Genomic DNA, 20,035 nt, shown 5'->3' with positions numbered 1-20,035 from the left:
CCGTAGTGCAATTCAATACCCACTAAATTCTCTGGAATAAGATACAATTTCTTGCATCTTTCAGAAAAATCTTGGTATTTCCTCATCAGAATGACAGAAGCTGCGTGATATTCAGCGAGACATTTTAGGGCTGCAATTGAACTGGATTTGTCTAGCTGCTGTCTTCTGTTCATCACACAATAGCCGCGATCGGCCAAATCTTCTAGAACTAGAATTCTTTCATCGTCACATTTCACACCGCGTGCGGTTACGCCTGATGAATTTCTGAGTAGACTGTTCATTTCTGGAAAAACTCTCTCATACAGTTCATGTTCACGCCTGTATACACCAAAATCCCTAATCATCTTCCCTATATAAGATTCGAAGCTATACAGCTTTATAAAGAATGTTTTCTTAAAGTTTTTATATTCTAACTCGTAAAAGTGTTTGTAGTGTACATTAACGTGAACCGTATAGCTGAGGAAACCTTGGCCCCTAGCAGCACCACGTCTGTAGTCCACTCTGTCCACCTCAATCTCCTCTCCCGCACCTTCAAGTACTAAAATCTTGTGGTAGTAGCTTTTGTCAAGCCACGAGGGAGCGCTGAAGCACTTAACTGAATCCATCTTACGGCCTCTGTAGATATCTGAAACACAATATAGCGTTCTGATTATTATCAGGAGAGTACTGGGTAACTTACGATAGTAAACAAGTGAGAGACAACGTTACCTACAAACACTCTACGCTAATTCATTACAACAATGTTAACTTATCGCATGAGAAAACCTCAAAAACCAAGTTAAAATTATTACGGCAGCCCAAGAAAGTTTTACAAAATGCTGCACTTCAAAGTGACACGATTTCTCAACATCGTCACCAATTCTATGTAAACAAGTCAGAAACGTTCTACCAGTCGTAAAATTCCTCGACGATAGACATCCGATCCCTGGGCATGGACCATTTCGAGGACATTGCTAGTTGACGGGATGGAGAAGAGTTAGTACCTCTTTAATTCTGACGAATTTTGAGACATACACTCGACCCCCTCCTTATCTACCACCTAATGAATTATGCGCACAACGGTAACGGAAGGAAATGATAGTGGACCCTGAAAGGTGGTAAAATAAGGAGTGCACAGTCCCAATAATTTAATAAAAATTGTAATCTACTCAGATAAAAAAAGATAATTTTATCGTAATAAACAACAGGAAATGGGATTCTGCATATATCTAAGAAATGATATGCGGCTTAAATATTACAGTGAAATTTATTGTACATCAGAACATAAATGCACATAATTATCGACACAAACAGTAGGTTAAAGGATAGGGCATACTGAACTACTATGAGAATACGAGTTGGCTCGAGAACAAGGGGCTCCTACTCCCTGTGATGCAATAGATTGACGATAATGACTGGAGGTCCTAATGAATCAAATACACTAATGGCCATTAAAATTGCTGCAACAAGAAGAAATGCAGATGATAAATGGGTATTCATTGAACAAATATATTATACTAGAAGTGACATGTGATTACATTTTCAAGCAATTTGGGTGCATAGATCCTGAGAAATCAGTACCCAGAACAACCACCACTGGCTGCAATAATGGCCTTGACACACCTGGGCATTGAGTCAAACAGAGCCTGGGTGGCGTGTACAGGTACAGTTGCCCATGCAGCTTCAACACGATACCATAGTTCATCAAGAGTAGTGACTGGCGTGAAAACCGCGAATCAACATTCAGTACTGATTCCAAAATTCCTCCACATAGTCTCAGAACATCATTCGCGCAAATAGCGACCGTTCCCTCCAATTTCGAGCAGGGCGTTATGACGTCAACTAGCCTCAGTTTAAGTCGACCCATCATGCCTCTGCTACTCAGCTGAGGGCACTTAACTTGCCGTTTGACCAGCTACGAAAACAACATGCCTAGTCCATCGGCCATCCGGCGCCAGACATTCGCACGCAGCAGGGCACAGTCCACAAGTATTCTCAGAATCAAGAGGAGAATGCAGTCAGTCGGTGCCAGGAGTATTCGTTCCAGACGCGCCAGAATGGTAAACACATAAACTGCGGCGACACTCAGACGTCTCGCAGGTCGTTTCCCGCTGCACACAATAGGGGAAACTCGACCAACGTCAGTCGTTCCTCTAGGCACTTAAGCCCATTGTATGAACCCCTCAGAATACGGGGAAGTGCAGCTCCCAACCGGAAATGCAGTGTGCCGCGTCCTCCAATGCTTGCTTCGCACAGGCCACCCGGGGCGGGTTCCAGAGGATCTTAAAAAAAAAAAGAGTGGGACAACACTTGTAAATTACTAATACTAATTTCCATAATTATCATCCGGCGAAGTGTATATCTACATCTACACCCCATAATCACTGTGACATGCACGCCAGTGGGTACATTGTGCAACTTATTAGCGCTTCTTTCCCTTCTGTTATTACAAAATATTACTCATTATTAATATTAAAAATTATTGCTTAAGGAGAGAAGTAGAGCAAAATGCATTTTTGTACTTAAAAATACATTTTTCCAAAAATAGTACAGCTAAAATAATAAAAATTAATACTATTATGTAGAACGTAATGCTTGATATTCTGTGAAATTTTTGTTTGAAAATGCTCATCGACATGCGTTTTATAAGCATTGGAATTTTTAATTACCATTGTTTCTATAATGTTCCTTTCCTTGTAAACTAATAAAGCAATAGAACTGGAATTTCTCAGTTCACATCTGCGTCAGAGACTAATAAAATAAGTGTAACAGATTTTTATTTAAGGTCATAGTTCCATTGAAATTAGTTTTTCAGTATTGTGTTAGCTGGAACTGCTCTACTTTTCTCAAATTTTAAAGGAGAACTTTTCCCGAAGGAAAGATAAGAGAAAAGAGCTGCACAGGAATATTCTTAAGAACTATGACAAATTTCAGGATGTTAGCTTTCATAGTTCTCAAGAAAAGGTACATTATAGCTCAAGAAAGTCAGTTTATGACAATTCGCATTTAAAGTTTTTTTTCAATTTTTGACATCCTTAGTGACTAACGCTGTCAATATCCGTAATCTATACTATTTTCCTCGTCTTTCTGGAGTAATCTCTTCCTCTGCCCCCTTTGCCTGGCCAACTTTTGCATTTTTTCCTTCTGCTGACTGAGCTTTGTCCAGTCGTAGTTCATCGATGTTTCTGAGTATCAGTGAATGCACTGGATGAATTTATAGTGTCTGCAGCCGCTTAATCCTACCTACATTTCGACTACTGAGCACTAGACAGGCATCATATGCAGCTATATTCACAAAAATTGAGGAGACAAAACTGCTTTTGGACAACGCATCTACATATGATGATTGTAGCTCTGATTTGTATTTTGTGTTTTCCCATATAAGTACATTTTTTCAGCAGTTGAGGACTGTCTAGGTGCCTAAACGTTGCTGTTATAACATCTAAAATAGCAAGTGGCAAACCATGTTTGTGAGTGTATGGCTTGTAACACTTATAGCGATTAGTGGCAGGTTTATATTGGGTAACTGTGTATCTACGATTATGGAGTGTGTGTTCTTTGTTGGTTAAGGTCAATGATTTGTGACAGGATATTTAAAGTATTGTGATGTACATGTGGAAAAAGCTAAACAATGTTGAAAATAATTACATTTTATAATATGTGTATATTTAGAACAAAAACTTTGTATATTGGAAGCTGGTTCATGCTGAGGGCATTTGTGTTTGTGATACGTAAAAGACGAAGAGAAATCCCTCCGCAACGGAAGTGGCTCGGCGTGATGTAAAAGGTGATTTTGGTGGTCGAACTGCGCGGCTACTTGGTGGGAACGATAGGCAGTCAGTGGCTAGCCGTTGCAGAGTACACATCGACGGTGCCAAGGGAGGCAGTTGGAAGCCGTTTTGCAAGGAATTTTGCCTCGGATGTGGATTTGCCTGTTGCGTGGCACTCTCGGCAACAGGGAATGGCTCTAATACATTAAAAATCCGTCGCCAAGAAGAAATTGTAAAGAGCGTTCAAATATCAAGAGCCGTGATTACCGTTAGCCGCCACGTCGGTTGCCACCACTACTTCACCAATGCTCCACCAACTTCATGCATAGAGATATGTATCAGAGTATGGACCAGTTACTTTGTGTGAGTGATTTTAATAAGAACTCAATTGCTATAAACCTGTGTTTAGAACAATAACTTTTATCCTGATAAGAAACTATGCAGGATCCCCTCCTAAGTGTTTATAAAACCGAGTATCCTGATTCAAATGCGCTGTTATTGTTTATTTATGTTTGTCAGATGTGCAACTATTATTAAAAGTGAAGCTAGTTAGAATTTTACTGAAATACTCTAAACTGTTACGAAACTGTTTGTTTCGTAACACTGCAGCGTTTTGTGCTCTGTCTGGATACGTTCAATATCTCTGGTTAGTCCTATTTGTTACGTTTCCCACATACATGGTGGAGCGGAGTTGGCTGAGACAAATCTCTCTTGAACAATGAGGATGTGCAGTAATTTGTGTTGAGCGGCAAAGAGGCAAAGGGTACAGGAGACAATGCTATTTGGTATGCTAGTAACAATGGAGCGTTGTATCGCATAACACTGTGTTACCTGAGTTCGTCGTTACCGCCGAACTAAGTCTGTGACGGAAGCACAACCTTTTTTTAGACGACACTTCAGTGTTGGCATGATCTGTCACGTACGGTCTTGGAATACCGATTTGGCTTGGGTGAAGAAATGTGTAGACAGTGCTAGTGATACGAGAGCAGCGCGCACATTCAGAAACTTGCAGAGAGCGGGGGAAGCTTTCGAACGTGGTTCTCGATGCTCGGCGCGTCAACGGTCTCGCGTTTTATGGGTGGGTCCAAGAAGTTAATGAAGAATGATTATGAAGAATCCCTATAAACTGCAGACATCTCAGATACGTAAACCCAGAGACAAGGCAGCACGAGTTACTTCCTGCACTGCCATCGATTTACTAAGCGAAAACCCTGATTTCTTAAACAGCCTGACCATGGGCGATGATGTCCATGTCCATTTTGCGGCCTGTACTAGAGCAATATTCTAGGATGGGTCGCACGACTCTTTAGTGTACAATCTACACTGTGGACTGACTTCGTTTTCCCAGTAGCCTACCAATGCATCCAAGTCTGCCACCTGATTATCATATGATTGAGCCTTTGTGGCTATTACATTCTAAGTACATACAGATTATTATTCCAGTTGATTGCACGACTTGACTGATTACCACAGGTTACGTTTCTTCGTTTGAGAGCGTACAGTTTTATGCTAAGAACATTTAAAGCGATTTTCCGATCCCTACACTACTTTGAAATCACCTTAGATCTCTCTGAAGATGGCTGGACGATATATAGCTGAAATACCAGAATAAGTGAGATTTACGCGGCTGCATGCCAGAAATTTTATTTAGCAGTCAAGGAAAGTGAAAAGGAATTACATGTTCTGTTGAATGGAATGAATTGTATAATGAGTACAGAATATGTACTGAGAGTAAATCGAAGAAACGCAGAAATAATGAGAACTAGCAGAAATGAGAACAGCTAGGAACATAACACCAGGATTGATGAGCACGAAATACATTAAGTTAAAGAATTATACTTCTTAGACAGCATAATAACCAATTAAGGACGGAGCAAGGTGGACATCAAAACCAAACTAACACTAGAAAAGGGCATTCCTGGCCGAGAATAGTCTACTAGTATCAAACATAGGCCTTAATTTGAGGATGAAATTTCTGAGGATATACATTTAGAGCACAGTATTGTATGGTAGCGAAACATGAACTGTGGGAAAACCGGAACAAAAGAGAATCAAAGGATCTGAGATGTGGTGCTACAAACGAATGTTGAAAATTAGGTGGGATGATAAGATAAGGAATGAGGAGATTCTGCACAGAATCGGAGAGGAAAGGATTATATGGAAATCACTGATATGAAGAAAGTATAGAATGATAAGACATCTGTTACGACATCAGGGAATAACTTCCATGGTACTAGAGGATGTTGTAAAGGAACACAGAGACCTGAATACATAAAGAAAATAAGTGTGGACTTGGATTGTAGTTGCTACTCTGAGATGAAGAGGTTTTCACAGGAGAGGAATTCGTGACAGGCCACATCAAACCACTCAGAAGACCGATGACAAAAAAGTCGATCTCCCAATTGTAGTGTGGCAACTTTCCAATAAATTAACATAATTTCTAGATAAAGTCTCAAGCCCATAAGTCAACACAATTTTGTGTGGAGACATAAATGTACCACATATACTATAAATGGAACAAGTAGTACCCTCATAAATATCCTTCAGAGTTTTGTTTTGACCCTCTTGATCAATACTGCAATGAAGTTACTACAATGATTGCATCAGTAATCGGCCATGACAGCACAGGTGTAGACACAGAAAACTGTACTGTAGCTGTAACGTCTTTGGCTAAATATCAGATCACTTCCACAAAATAATAATAGTAAAACCAGGTATGAAAAAACCCCTGTACTGCAGGACTAAAAAGGCATTTATCAGAAATCAAAATACAAGATTTTTCAAGAGGACTAGAAAACCACATTAGGGATGAAGTGTATAGTAAAACCAACGTAAATCCGAAATTCTCTAAATTATCTACATGACTTAAATTCAACTTTGTAAATACAATTTCCATAAGTACCCACATTTGTATCAATGTCTCCAAAAATAAATTGATAACAGGAAGTACTAAACATTCCTCCCAGACCATTGAGTACCTCAGTTCCATGAAAAGAGTCTAAATGAACTAGAGGTCTTAAATTTCTATCGTTGGTACAACAAGCCATACAAGAAATTTGTGAGTGCTGCAAAAAATTATTTTATGACAAAACAATATACAAAGCAGAGAATAAAAGCAATGCAGTGGGAGAAGTCACTGAAAAGGAAACAGAGATAAACAGAGGCGTAATAACATACAGATAAAGGAGAGGAATGAAGTAATAAATGATCCACACCTAGTAGCATACTATACAAATGAGCATTTTTCAAAGTTTGCAAAGAAATTACAACAAACATTCCTGAGCCCTAACATATCATCCGCAAATAAAAGGTGAGTAGACTTATATGAAGTACCAATGTGTGTAACAAAACAATTGCCGGCCGCGGTGGTCAAGGAGTTCTAGGCGTGCAGTCCGTAACCGCGCGACTGCTACGGTCGCAGGTTCGAATCCTCCCTCGGGCATGGATGTGTGTGATGTCCTTAGGTTAGTTAGGTTTAAGTAGTTCTAAGTTCTAGGGGACTGATGACCACAGTAGTTAAGTCCCATAGTGCTCAGAGCCATTTTTTTGTGATGAAACAACGCACGCAGAATATGCAAGCTCCCTTAGCAAAAATAATAAGGCAGTCATTCACACCAGGGAAATTTCTGGAGTATTTAAAACAGGCAATAGTTGTACATCTACTAAAGAAATGTCATGCAGACGACGAAGGAAACTACCGACCTACTTCCTTGTTTTCACCATTTTCAAAAATATTAGAACCAGTTGTGAAAGACAGATTGATGAATTGTTTGGATAAATACAATCTTTTACATTAATCACAGTTTTCCGAAGTGGCAGAAGTACAGAATCAGCTATAGCAGGATTCACAAAAGCGTTACTTGATGATGTCGACAGGGTCGAGTGTATGATTGTCAGATTTTTACATCTTTCTAAGCCTTTTGATACTGTTGATGAGTGAATGTCGTGTGACGAGGGCCTCCCGCCAGGTAGACCGCTCGCCTGGTGCAAGTCTTTCGGTTTGACGCCACTTCGGTGACTTGTGCGTCGATGGGGTGAAATGATGATGATTAGGACAACACAACACCCAGTCCCTGAGCGGAGAAAATCTCCGACCCCACCGGGAATCGAACACGGACCCTTAGGATTGACAGTCCGTCGCGCTGACCACTCAGCTACTGGGGGTGGACATACTACTGTTGATCATACTAGTCTATTGAATAAACTAGAAACGTTTTCAATAAGAGGCACACCTAATAACTGGTTCCAGTCACATATAGCAGACAGGGTGCATAGAGTAGATATAACACATACCTCAAATAAGTCTAAGTTTTTAATGAAACATTTATCAGAAATCAAATATAATAACCCATGAGTTTTTCAGAACAGCATATTAGGGCCAATACTTTTCGTGATATGGATAAATGGCTTCCCCAGTAGTGCTAGTCATGGAGAAAAAATTCTCTTTGCTGATGACGGCAATGTTATTGTCACTAAGAAAACAAGAACACGTCTTTCAGAAAAAAAACAAATGAAATCCTCAAGGAAATTTGCAACTGGTTAGTATGTAATAAAGTGAACATAATGAAAACAAGTGCCATTAATTTCAATTTGAAGAGAAAAGATGACACTGTTAAATCGAATGTAGATAGCATCTCTATAAGCTGCAGATCAAATGCAAAGTTTCTAGGAATGAATAATGATTGTCAGTTGAAGTGGTGTGAACACACATAGATACTTGCAAACAGAATGTCATCAACGTGTTATGCCTTTAGAGTTCTGTCATCAGTGTGTAACTACAGTGTCTTTAAGTTACATAATATTGAAAGTACACTCATCATTTGACTGTGTATTACAATATTTATGTTCTGTACTATCTAGATTTCAGCTTTTGTGCTATTAACAAGTACAATGCTAAAAGTTCTTAGACCATTAACACGCCATATCTGTTAAGGCAGTCCAATGCCCATAAACAAGACTGACACATACCACAGAAGATAAATACAATAAACGCACTCAAATATTACATGACTGTGACTCAACACCATCAGAAACTTGTTACTGGGAATGTTAAGTGTAGCAGGTGAGTACATTTACCGATAAGTTGCAAACATCAAAAATAATATTGATAATTATCTCACAAACAGAACTGTCCATGAGCCTGGAATAAGAGCTAGACTGAACCAAGAAAGAATAAACATAAAAGTCAAAACAGCATTTTGTACCAAGGCATAAAACTGTACTATAAGCTACCCAAAGAGATTAATGAGATAATTAAAACAAACTTGTTTAAAAATACAGTGAAAGGATCAGTTAAGCAATACATTCTACATTTTACTTAAAAAAGCACAGAGTAAGGGTTTGGTGAAGCATATAATGCCAGTAATAATAGTGAAAATAAAACATCAGTAATTTAACTTAACACTTTCACAATGTATTTTTCTTTTTTTATTTCCTGCGAAACTTATTCCCAAAGCTATGCAATGCATAATACTAACGTTTTAACAACTTTCTGAGCTCAGCATCTCACTTGCTATAGAGGGATGGTACTTAGTTTTTCATGGTAGCAAATGGGAAGTAGTGGTACTCAAAATGGAAACCAGACATCTTCACTAAGCTCGTGACATTAACTGATAGCGTGTGTAGTGTATGCAGTGACTGGGAGTGAGAAATGAATCAACAGCGTAGCTCGTGCCTTTTACGTTATTAAAAAAACTTCTTTACAACAGTATTGTATACTTGGGACAAACTAAAGAGTGAGTTTTGTTTTAAATAGATGGGCTCTAATCTTCATCTGGCCTCCCCGTCTTAGGCTTTCGTGATTTCCCTTAGTTGCTTCAGATGAATGCCAGGATGGTTTCTACAATAAGATCGCAGTCGACTACCTGTCCTAGCCTTGTCAAACTAGACCTGTAAGTACGTAAATGCCTGTATACATGAATTGTGTTGCTTTCATTGTTCTTACTTAGTACCAAGTCATGTTCAGTATCCTACATATGAATAAAACTGTTACTACTACCACTATTTCTTCTACTAGGTTGAAGCGAAAAGAAAAAAATCATGGGAGACGGCCGCAGGAGTATAAAGGTACATCGTTGATGAAGCTGTATACAGCACTTACTCTGAAATGAAGAGTATAGCTGTAAAGTGACATGAATGAAGAGCTGCGTTAAGACAGTCCTATTACTGATGAAACAACAAGTTTAAGACACTATGACCAGTAACTTCCACAGTGTAGTCGTGCTATCTGCAACTACGTACAATATGCGGTAACATGTCAAACATTTCATTGGCTGTCACACTTTCATTCTGCAGCTTAAATTATAAAGAAAAGAAAAAAAAAGTAGTGTATCATTGTGACTTACTGACAGTAGAGCGTTATTTTAGACACTCAAGGCAGGAACACAGTTTGCGCCAACAGGTCAGCGACAGCATGGACAACACATCAGAGTTTTGACTGTACATCGGAAACTACTTATTCAACATGTTATAGCCAAGAAGTTTCCACATCAGAAGTTATTGTCACATTAACGCGATCTACAAGTACCAGTTGCGTTTATATACTGCTGTCAGGCTGTAGCATAACATAGTAACGCAACAAAGCCGTGATAAGGAGTGTCCTTGTTTACTCGTCCTTGACAGGGTTCAAGATAACACCGATGTATTCACTAACAGAATGTGGCTAGTGGCAGCCACTGTTTTAACAGCCCTAAACACGCGACGAGATAGGAGTAGAGTGTTTACCCGACGCCCGAAAGTATGCCGTTCCGTCAGGGTATCTGTATTTGCACTATCGCTCTGACAGTGCAACTTGAACTTCGAAAGTTCTGCTAATGTTTTACTTGCCATACTCACATATGCGGGAAGGAGGTTCGAATAAAGTAATGTTTAAAAGTGATTATTGTGTGTAAATGAGCAAGTATTTCCGTTCAGTCTAAGAAATGCAGGTTCGGGGGAGTTAGCATGACCAGCGCGGTCCAAACGGATGGTCAAGGAGAGGTGGGTGCCAGATTTCTACCTGGTCTGTCATACGTTTCCCATAATAAGCTTAAAACGATGAATTTTAGAACTAAGACATATTTCACAATTAGACATTCTTTTTTTTAACTGAGAAAGAAGGAACTTGCATCACATCATATCCTGCTGGTGTACAAGATGATCCGTTTGAGATATCAAAAAAGTAAAACATTTATACAGTAGAGCGTCGATTATCCGAAGTAACGGGGGCGACACTGGTGGTCGGAAAACTGGTTTGTTCGGATAATCGAACTGTACATGTTTATTTGCCAAAAAGAATTACTGTACAGTAAATTTATTCATAAAAACAGGCATATCTTTTAGTATTACAAAGTAACATACAAAGGCAACTTCAGTAGGAATATATAGTATGTGGCACAGTTCATTAAACAAAAATATATACATATTACATACGCATTTTGCATGAACAATACACACAGTATACAAAACTAACATTTAAAAAAATCCTTTATTTTGGTCTGTCTAAGCAAGCCTACATGCTTACGAGCAGCTAAGGCACGTACTTTTTTCATTATACATATCTGAAACTGGTCACTTTCATCTTGGGCTTCAAACCATCGCAAGGCAGTATCTAAACAAGTGAACGCCTCAGAAGCTGTTGGTATACTTCCATCTTCACTTTCTGGAGCACTGATTGATGAGATGCTGGCGGCGTCATCTTTATCAGTGACGACGTTTACAATCTCGCTGTCCTGCATGATTTAGTGTCCTGGATCTGCATCATCGATATTTATCCATTCATGAACGTCTTCTTCATCACATTCGTGGCAATCTATTTCTTTTAGCATACCGAGAATTTCGGACATATCATTCTGTTCGTCATTTTCAATCATACCTTGTGAATTTTCTTCTGTGTCCAAAATTTTATTCCAGGCTTTCTTCAAATTCTCTTCCTTTGCACTATTCCATGATGCGCTGATCATGTAGGACGTGTCTTTCAAGTCAATATTCTTATGATTTCTTAAGAGACTAACTTTTCCATCCTCTTCTCTTTCTAACAATAACGTACGCAACAATTCTTTCCTGTAATATCGTTTGAAAGTCTCAATAACGCCTTGATCCATGGGCTGTAATAAGGAGATTACGTTATGTGGAAGAAATATTACCTTTATGAACTCGTCTTTTTCGTTTAAAATATCACATGACGGATGAGTTGGTGTATGGTCAAGGAAAGTAGTGTTTTCTCCCTCTCCCAATTCTTTAACTGCTGAGCTTTTACAGAGGGTAAGAAAACGTCCAGAAACCACTTCATAAAAATCGTACTATCCATGAGGTGTACACAACAGGCAAGGCTGACATATTAACGTGCTTGAAACAACGCGGTTTTTTACTTTTACCAATGATGATCATAGGCAGTCGGAGACTTACAGTAGCATTAGCACAAGCCAAAGCTGTAATACGGTCCTTGCTTGTTTTAGGACCAGGTGCTGCTAATTCATGACGTGAAACAAGAGTTTTTCTTGGTAAAGCTTTCCACTTAAGTCCAGTTTCGTCAGCATTGTAAACGTTTTCGAGAGCATAATCTTCTTCCCTTAATACGTCCCTTAGTTTGACTTTGAAAGAATCAGCCGACAGTTTTTCTCCCTGTATTGTAAGCTCACGAATGCCGTGTCTTGACTTGAAGCGTTTTAACCAGCCCGTGCACGCTATAAAGTTCGAAGGCCCCCCAAGCCTTCCGTTGAACTGCATTGCCTTCTCACACAGAATGGGACATGAGATAGCTTCTCCTTCTGATCTCTTTTGTGTAAAACACTTGTAAACAGCATCATCTAGATCTGTGTTAGTGGTGAGTTTCATAGTTTTACGGCTTGTTGATCCATCAGTAGAATCAAGCATAGCTATAAAATTTGCTATGCTCGTCTTTTGTTTTTTTTATATACCCGTAATTGTCGACTTCCCCACCTTGTAATCATTGAATAAAGTGGTTGCAGATTCACCTTCTTCTAACCTTTTAATAATCTCGTACTTGCCCCTCATAGAAAGGACAACACGTTTACGTTTAAGCATTTTGTATCGTCAAGTTCACTTCTTCACGCAGCAGCACACAAGTGGTCGTAACAGAGAACAGAAGGTGACTGTCTGCACCGTGAGAAGCTCTTCTTGGGGGCGCGCAATCCTTCAAACTGCTCGGAGCGGCACGCCTCAACTCTAAAGTTGGCGCAGCTGTTGCTGTGAACAGCTTTGATACTGCCGCTACTTCTACTGCCAGTGCAAAGCCGACAGAAGTGTGCTGATCGTTGAAACACAGCGACTGGCGGCTTGGCCGGTCAGCAGCGCCTTGTGAAGGCCCCATTAGAAGCAATGTTTCGCCAGCGGTGGCCCAGTGCGGCGACTACTGTGGGAAATTTCGTTTGGGAGTGAGGGGGATGATGGACGGTAGGGTGGGAGAGTAACAGGTGCGAGCGAGTACACAGTTTGGTTAAGCGGTCGTTCGGTTGACCCATGTTCAGATTATCGTTGCTCTACTGTACAAGTAACTATGCAAATTAATTCGTTGTTAATGAAAATATATTAGTAGAGGACCCTGGAGATTGTCTTATTTATGGATTCTTCCGTTACTTGTTGGTATAACAATTCCATATTTGATGTTGAACAACAAGTACACTGTTTTCGTTCTACTGGTTCTTGTTTATTTCAAACTAGATTTCGGCTTATTGGGGCGTCTTCAGGAAACACGTGTTTCGTGATAAGCCAAAAACTAGTTTGAAGTAAACAAAAATCAATAGAACAAAAACAGTGCGCTTGTTATTGAAACTTAAAAACCTGAAGTTTGTGTCGTGACACAGCACATTAGCAGTCAACGTGTTCTCCATTGTGAATGCAGCACAGATCATACTCGAGTCAGTGTTGTACCACGTAGTACGCAGCGTTTATTGAGAGATCTGCTGAAAGGCCGCGCAGTGGACAAGAATCCTGAAATCCTACTCAAAATTTCAAAATCTGCTCCAATACAGCTAAAATGGCTATAATGGGGTTTCTGACCCTCCTGACACCGATACTTGTATCCAAATTGGAAACTTCGAAGTGGCGGATGCAGTACGGCAAAAATAATCAAGATAAAAATTATTGAAATGGACAATAAAATGTTCCAGCTAAGATCTATAATCTGAAAGTAAATTTTATTAAAATTGCGTCTATTACTGCCTTTATTACAGAACCTGTATATTGGTAACAAAAATTGAAAGTTTTATAAGTCTCCTTAATTTTCATCCTTTTGTGGTTTTTGTTCTTCCTCATCAATCCCTTCTTCAACTTCTTCCTCATTGACATTTGTATCCTCTTCATCATCCTCAGCATCTGATTCATCGTAATCCTCTGCAGCAGGTACCCTGAGGGACGAGAGAAGACTTTCTGCCAAAGCTTAGGTGATATTGCCTTATTAACGTGTTTGTAGATTTCTACGCATTTTCCGACAGCTGACCAATTGGTAAAATTGTGAAGCAATTATGTACGGTCCACGGATCAGCAGTCTACTAAATGCTGTTGGCATATTGCACCATGAGTACTCTTTGACGTAATGCTTCTGTGTTGCAACGGCGTAACTTTTCTGAATCAGTTACACGTTCACTCGAAATCAGCTAAATTTTGTAACTGTAGCTTGAAAAGTGGTTCAAAGCTAGTGCTGCGGCTAGTAGCTGGATTTTAAGGCTCGTTCACGATGGTAACAGAAAATACATAGACGGGAGAAAAAGAAGGTAGAATGTTATGAAATCTAAAACTGTTTCTTTTTTTCGTTAGCATTTTACACCTTTTTTGCTAGCATTCCTATAAGAAGTTAATTAACAAAAACAGGTTGTCAATTAATGATAAAAATAGTATAAATGTTCGTAATTAAGTAAATACTTTCTGCAATAGCCTCCATTTAGAAAAGAACTTTAGGTCTGATTTCGCTGAACAAAAATGTTTCATCCGAACGACGCGGTACTTTTCCATCTCTGCTAGCTCGGCGCGCGGTTCAGAAATGTATGGCGCGTTGGACCTGAAATTCAACCTACGCGATAAGCAGTCACAGCTTTACCCTAGCCAACCTATTAAACGCAACTTATTAACTCTGAACCTTTTTTTTTTTTTTATTTGTGGGCACTTTTTCGGTATTCTAGCCCACTGTGGGTCGCTATAAGCCGCCTCCGTAGGTTGCACACATTTCTGTGGTCTTTCTGCATATACTGTTGCCTTGACTTAGTCCCACAAAAACAAAAAAATAGGCGCTAGGTCAAGGCTGTTTGGAGGCCATCATGGCCGGACCTGCGCTCGTTGAATATCTGGTTTAATTGTTCCCGCACTATAAGAGCCCAATGCAGTGGTTATAGGTAACAGTGTCCAGTATCCCATCTTCATGTATGTGAGGAACCACACACTATTCGATAATTTCAAGGAAACTGACGGCACGAACAGTCTCCATAGAAAAAAAATCTTTCGAGCTCGTATGAGACATGTGGAAAATTGGTTCCCCAAGTAATACAGTTATGTGAGTTGACTTGACCATTCACATGAAATGTGACAACATCAGTGAACGTTCATAGATTTGACCACAGATTTTCCGCTTTCTGCCGCTCACACTTCATCAGGACTAATTAGAGTCAAGCTTTGTAATTCAGCAGTGTCAGTACTTGCGTGCGCTGAGTATGGTATGAATACATGTTTAGCTAGAACATTTGGAAAGGGAAATGGTAAGGCTCAATCTAGTTATATTGGAGATCGATGAAGTGAAACGGAAGGAAGACTAGGATTTCTGGTCAAACGATTATCGGATAATATCAACAGCTGCAGAAAACGGTATAAGTGATAGGTACTAAAACGTAAACTTTCACGGCCGGAAATATCATGTCCGTTATAATTATCCGGGCTGTTATGCCGTGGTCGGTTGATGAATTCTGAGGTGATTCCCAACGTTTCGTCTCCGACTGCGGGAGACATCTTCAAGGGGGTCCGTAGCTTGATGGAAGGTTCAACACACACACTGGCGCTAAATTTAGCGGCAGTCAGTAGCGAGCCAGTGTGTGTGTTGAACCTTCCATCAAGCTACGGACCCCCTTGAAGATGTCTCCCGCAGTCGGAGACGAAACGTTGGGAATCACCTCAGAATTCATCAACCGACCACGGCATAACAGCCCGGATAATTATAATGGACATGATGATAGGGTTGTTCTCATCAGAATCGACAGCAGACCAACATTGACAACAATAGTTCAGGAATATATGCCGACGTCACAAGCGGAGAACGAAGAGATAGAGAAAGTATATGAGGATATTGAACGCGTAATTCATAGTCATTGGGGACTAGAATGAGGGTGTATGGGAAGAAGTAGATGAAAGGGTTACGGGAGAATATGGGTTTGGTAGTAGAAAAGAGAGAGAAGAAAGACTGAGTTCTGCAATAAATATAAATTAGTAATAGCGAACACTCTGTTCAAGAATCACAAGAGTAGGAGGTACACTTGAGAACGGCAGGGAGACACGGGAAAATTTCAGTTAGATTACATCATGGCCAGACAGTGATTCCGAAATCAGATATTGGTGGTGTAAGGCGTACCCAGTAGCCGATATAGACTCTCAATTTAGTAAGTATGAAGAGTAGGCTGAAGTTTAGGAGGCTAGTCTGGAAGACTCAGTCCACAAAGAGTTAGAATACGTGAGTACTAAGAAATGAAGAGATACGCTTGAAGCCTTCCGAGGCTGTAGACGCAGCGATAATGAATAGCTCAACGGGCAGTAGAGCTGAAAAGGAATGGATATCTCTAAAGAGGGCGGTAACAGAAGTTGGAAAGAAAACCGTTGAAATAGTTCAAATGGCTTTGAGCACTATGGGACTTAACATCTGAGGTCATCATCCCCTAGAACTTAGAACTACTTAAACCTAACTAACTTAAGGACATCACACACATCCATGCCCGAGGCAGGATTCGAACCTTCGACCGTAGCCGTCGCGCAGGTTCCAGACTGAAGCGCCTAGAACCGCTCGGCCACATCGGCCGGCAAAACCGTACGCACAAGGAAATTAACTGCGAAGAAACTATGGATAACTCGTGAAATACTTCAGCTCATCGATGGAGGAGGAAAGTACAAAGATGTTCAGAGAAATTTATGAATACAGAAATACAAGTCACTTAGGAACGAAATAAATAGTAAGTGCAGGGAAACTAAGGAGAAATGGCTGTGGGAAAAATGAGAAGAAATAAAAAAAAAAGTTATCGGAAGAACGAATTCAGCTTATAGGAAAGTCATAAGAACCTTCTGTGAAATTTAAAACAAAGGTGGTAGCATTAAGAGTGCAACCGGAATTCCACCGTTAAATGCAGAGGAGGATGGGGACAGGTGGAAAGGATACATTTAAGGCCTCTATGAGAGGGAAGACTTGTTCCTAGAGAGAACAATAAGAGTGGAGGGCCAAGAAAGAAGAATTAAAAAGGGTGTAACACAGAGATGTAGTCTTTCGCCCCTGCAGATCAATCTGTACATAGGAGATGCAATGAGGAAATGGATTAAAATTTAGGGTGAAAGGATATCAATGATAAGATTAGCTGATGGCATTGCTATCCTCAGCGAAAGTGAAGGAGAATTGCAGGATATGTTGAATGGAATGCAAAATGGAATCCTTAGGTTAGTCAGGTTTAAGTAGTTAAGTTCTAGGGGACTGATGACCTCAGATGTTAAGTCCCATAGTGCTCAGAGCCATTTGAATTTTAACCCATGCCGGTCGGAGCAAGGAGGACAAAAAAAGCTTTCTAGCATTGGCAAAACGGGAATTTCTGGCCAATAGAAGTCTCCTAGTATCAGACACAGGCCTTAATTTGTGGAATAAATTTCTGAGAATGTACGTTTGCAGCGCAGCGTTATATGGTAGTGAGACATGGACTGACAGGAAAACCGGAACGGAAGAGATTCGAAGCCTTTGGGATGTCGTTCTATTGAAGAATGTTGAAAATTACGTAGACTGATACGGTGAGGAACGACGAGTTTCTTCGCAGAATAGGCGAGGAAAGAAACCTATGGAAAAACCACTGACAGGAAGAAGGGACAGAATGACAGGACATCACGTAAGACATCAGGGGACAACTTCCATGGTACTAAATGGGACTGTTGAGTGTAAAAACGGTAGAGGAAGACAAAGATTGGAACATATCCAGCAAATAATTGAGGACGTGAGTGCAGTTGCTATTCCGAGATGAAAAGGTTAGCACAGAATACAAGAAGTAGTTCTACTGGCGGGCGGGTCGCATCAAACCGGTCAGAACAGTGATGACTTCCAAAAAACATTTTCAGGAACCGTCTAACAATCCTTTGAAACGTTGTGTATGGTATATTCAGATCTGCCGATAAGCGGTGGACTCGGGTCATGGCTAGTCGAATATCTTCCCCTTGTCCCTTTCAGGCTGCCTTCCGACGGCATGAAGCGTGTGCAATTCCATTTTCCAAGAATTTGTTGTACCATTTAACAATGTCTCGATGTGATGGTAGATACCTGGCGTCATACCGACCTCTGAAAGTTCGCTGAATCTCTACAACAATCGAAAATTTCGTAGACCTTTGAGCGCACAGTTGTGGCTTAACGACCAGTTTCTCACTCCAGCAAATTTGAGCTGCGTCTGAGCAGTGTGTTTCTGACATCTGGTGGGTGAACTAAGCACCGTTCGCTTGCCTCCTGGAGCATGGTCACTCTTTGTCACCTCCCATCATTGGCATGTACATTATAGAAAATTGCTCAGAGAATTATACAGTGCGTCCGTAAAGTCATGGTGTAGTTAGGAACTTGTGACGCTACAACGCAGTCCTTGCTTTGAATTTTTTTCTCTTACTTAACACATGAAACTGTTTGTACATGATGTATTGTCTAGTGTAAATATGTATTGTAAATACTATGTTTAAATTATGTAATATTTAACATTGGCAAGTCAGGGCATATTTAGTTAACGTTGAAGTCAAGAGAGATTGTTTTGTCGTGCCGCTGGGCGCGGGAGCGCGCCAGCGGGCAGTAGTAGCAGTGACGCCGTGCTCGGAGTAAGACGTACAGTCGAGTGCTGCTAGTCCTAGCTGTGTTACATCTAACGGCTAGTGTGTGGATCTAAGTACGACGGGAAAGTAATGGTCGGCATATCTGAAAGCATGGTCGGGCAAATTATTATGGATTAATGGGCATAGTGCTGAAGAAACGAGGGCTTAAATGTGAAGCGCACTGTGGGCCCAAGTCGCAACAGTAAAAACCCGCTGCCACATTGTGTCGCCGCCGTGGACTTCTGTCCATCCACCGACAACGAGGGAAGTAAGATCTACGTAATTTTCGTAGGATGAAATTGTAGATGGCTTGCCAGTGACTGTGCATTTCTCTGAAGTTGAACAATTAATAACAAGCACTTTATAATCGAAGGGTTGCAGTTACATTCCACTCGACAACAACACCAAGTATGTTCCTTCCGATCCTTACCTTATTGAACCGAGTGTGTCACGCCATTATCAAGAGAAAATGTGTTAATTATCAAATTATTTGCATAGACGGTGAAGAGTAAATTTCAGACTGTTTTCAACGATTGGTTATCGTAGTTAATTGTTGCACTTAGTAAGCTTGCGCCAAGCGTAGTAACTTAATAATAGACTGAAGTAATAAATTTGATTATTAAGATTTATTTCGATGCATATTCAGCTGAAGTTAGTTCAAGGATATTTCATGAAACTATAAAGCTTATTTCACCTGACAATCGCCCAGTTAATGAATTATTATCATTCAAAACATAGTTAATCAATTATTGGCAATATATTTCACTATCAGTAGATTAAACTGTGCAAAGTATGTAATTTTAACGACAGAATGACAGTCCATTATTCAAAATCTCGATAGATAATTATCTGTGTTGTCAGCATTACACTTAGCTGACTATTTACGAGCAAAATAATTATCAAAATACTTATTGAAAGCTAACCATTAATGTTTAAGTGTGGTTAGATTGTTATGACATTATTTTATATGACTATTGAACCTGACACAGCACTTACATAAAAGTTCTCGTTCCACCTGCTGCGCTACAAACAGGTAAAATTTATTTTTGACACGATTATTCACGTACTTAACGGTACTGTCGCTCATCTGTTGAGCTGGCGACAACTTAATCATTTCTTTCGGGAAAATTCCCACTGGCAAAATTTATTTCCAAATTATTTCCATTATTTCATTTACCGATTGTTATTGAATGAACTTACTCATTCAATAACGATCAAGTTATAACGTCTCCTGTTTCCCGCGGAATAATCATTATTTACTTCGGATTCGGATGCCT

The sequence above is a fragment of the Schistocerca americana genome, chromosome 4 (genome assembly GCF_021461395.2).
Source record: "Schistocerca americana isolate TAMUIC-IGC-003095 chromosome 4, iqSchAmer2.1, whole genome shotgun sequence".
Taxonomy (NCBI): Eukaryota; Metazoa; Arthropoda; class Insecta; order Orthoptera; family Acrididae; genus Schistocerca; species Schistocerca americana.
This window is presented reverse-complemented; position numbering follows the sequence as displayed.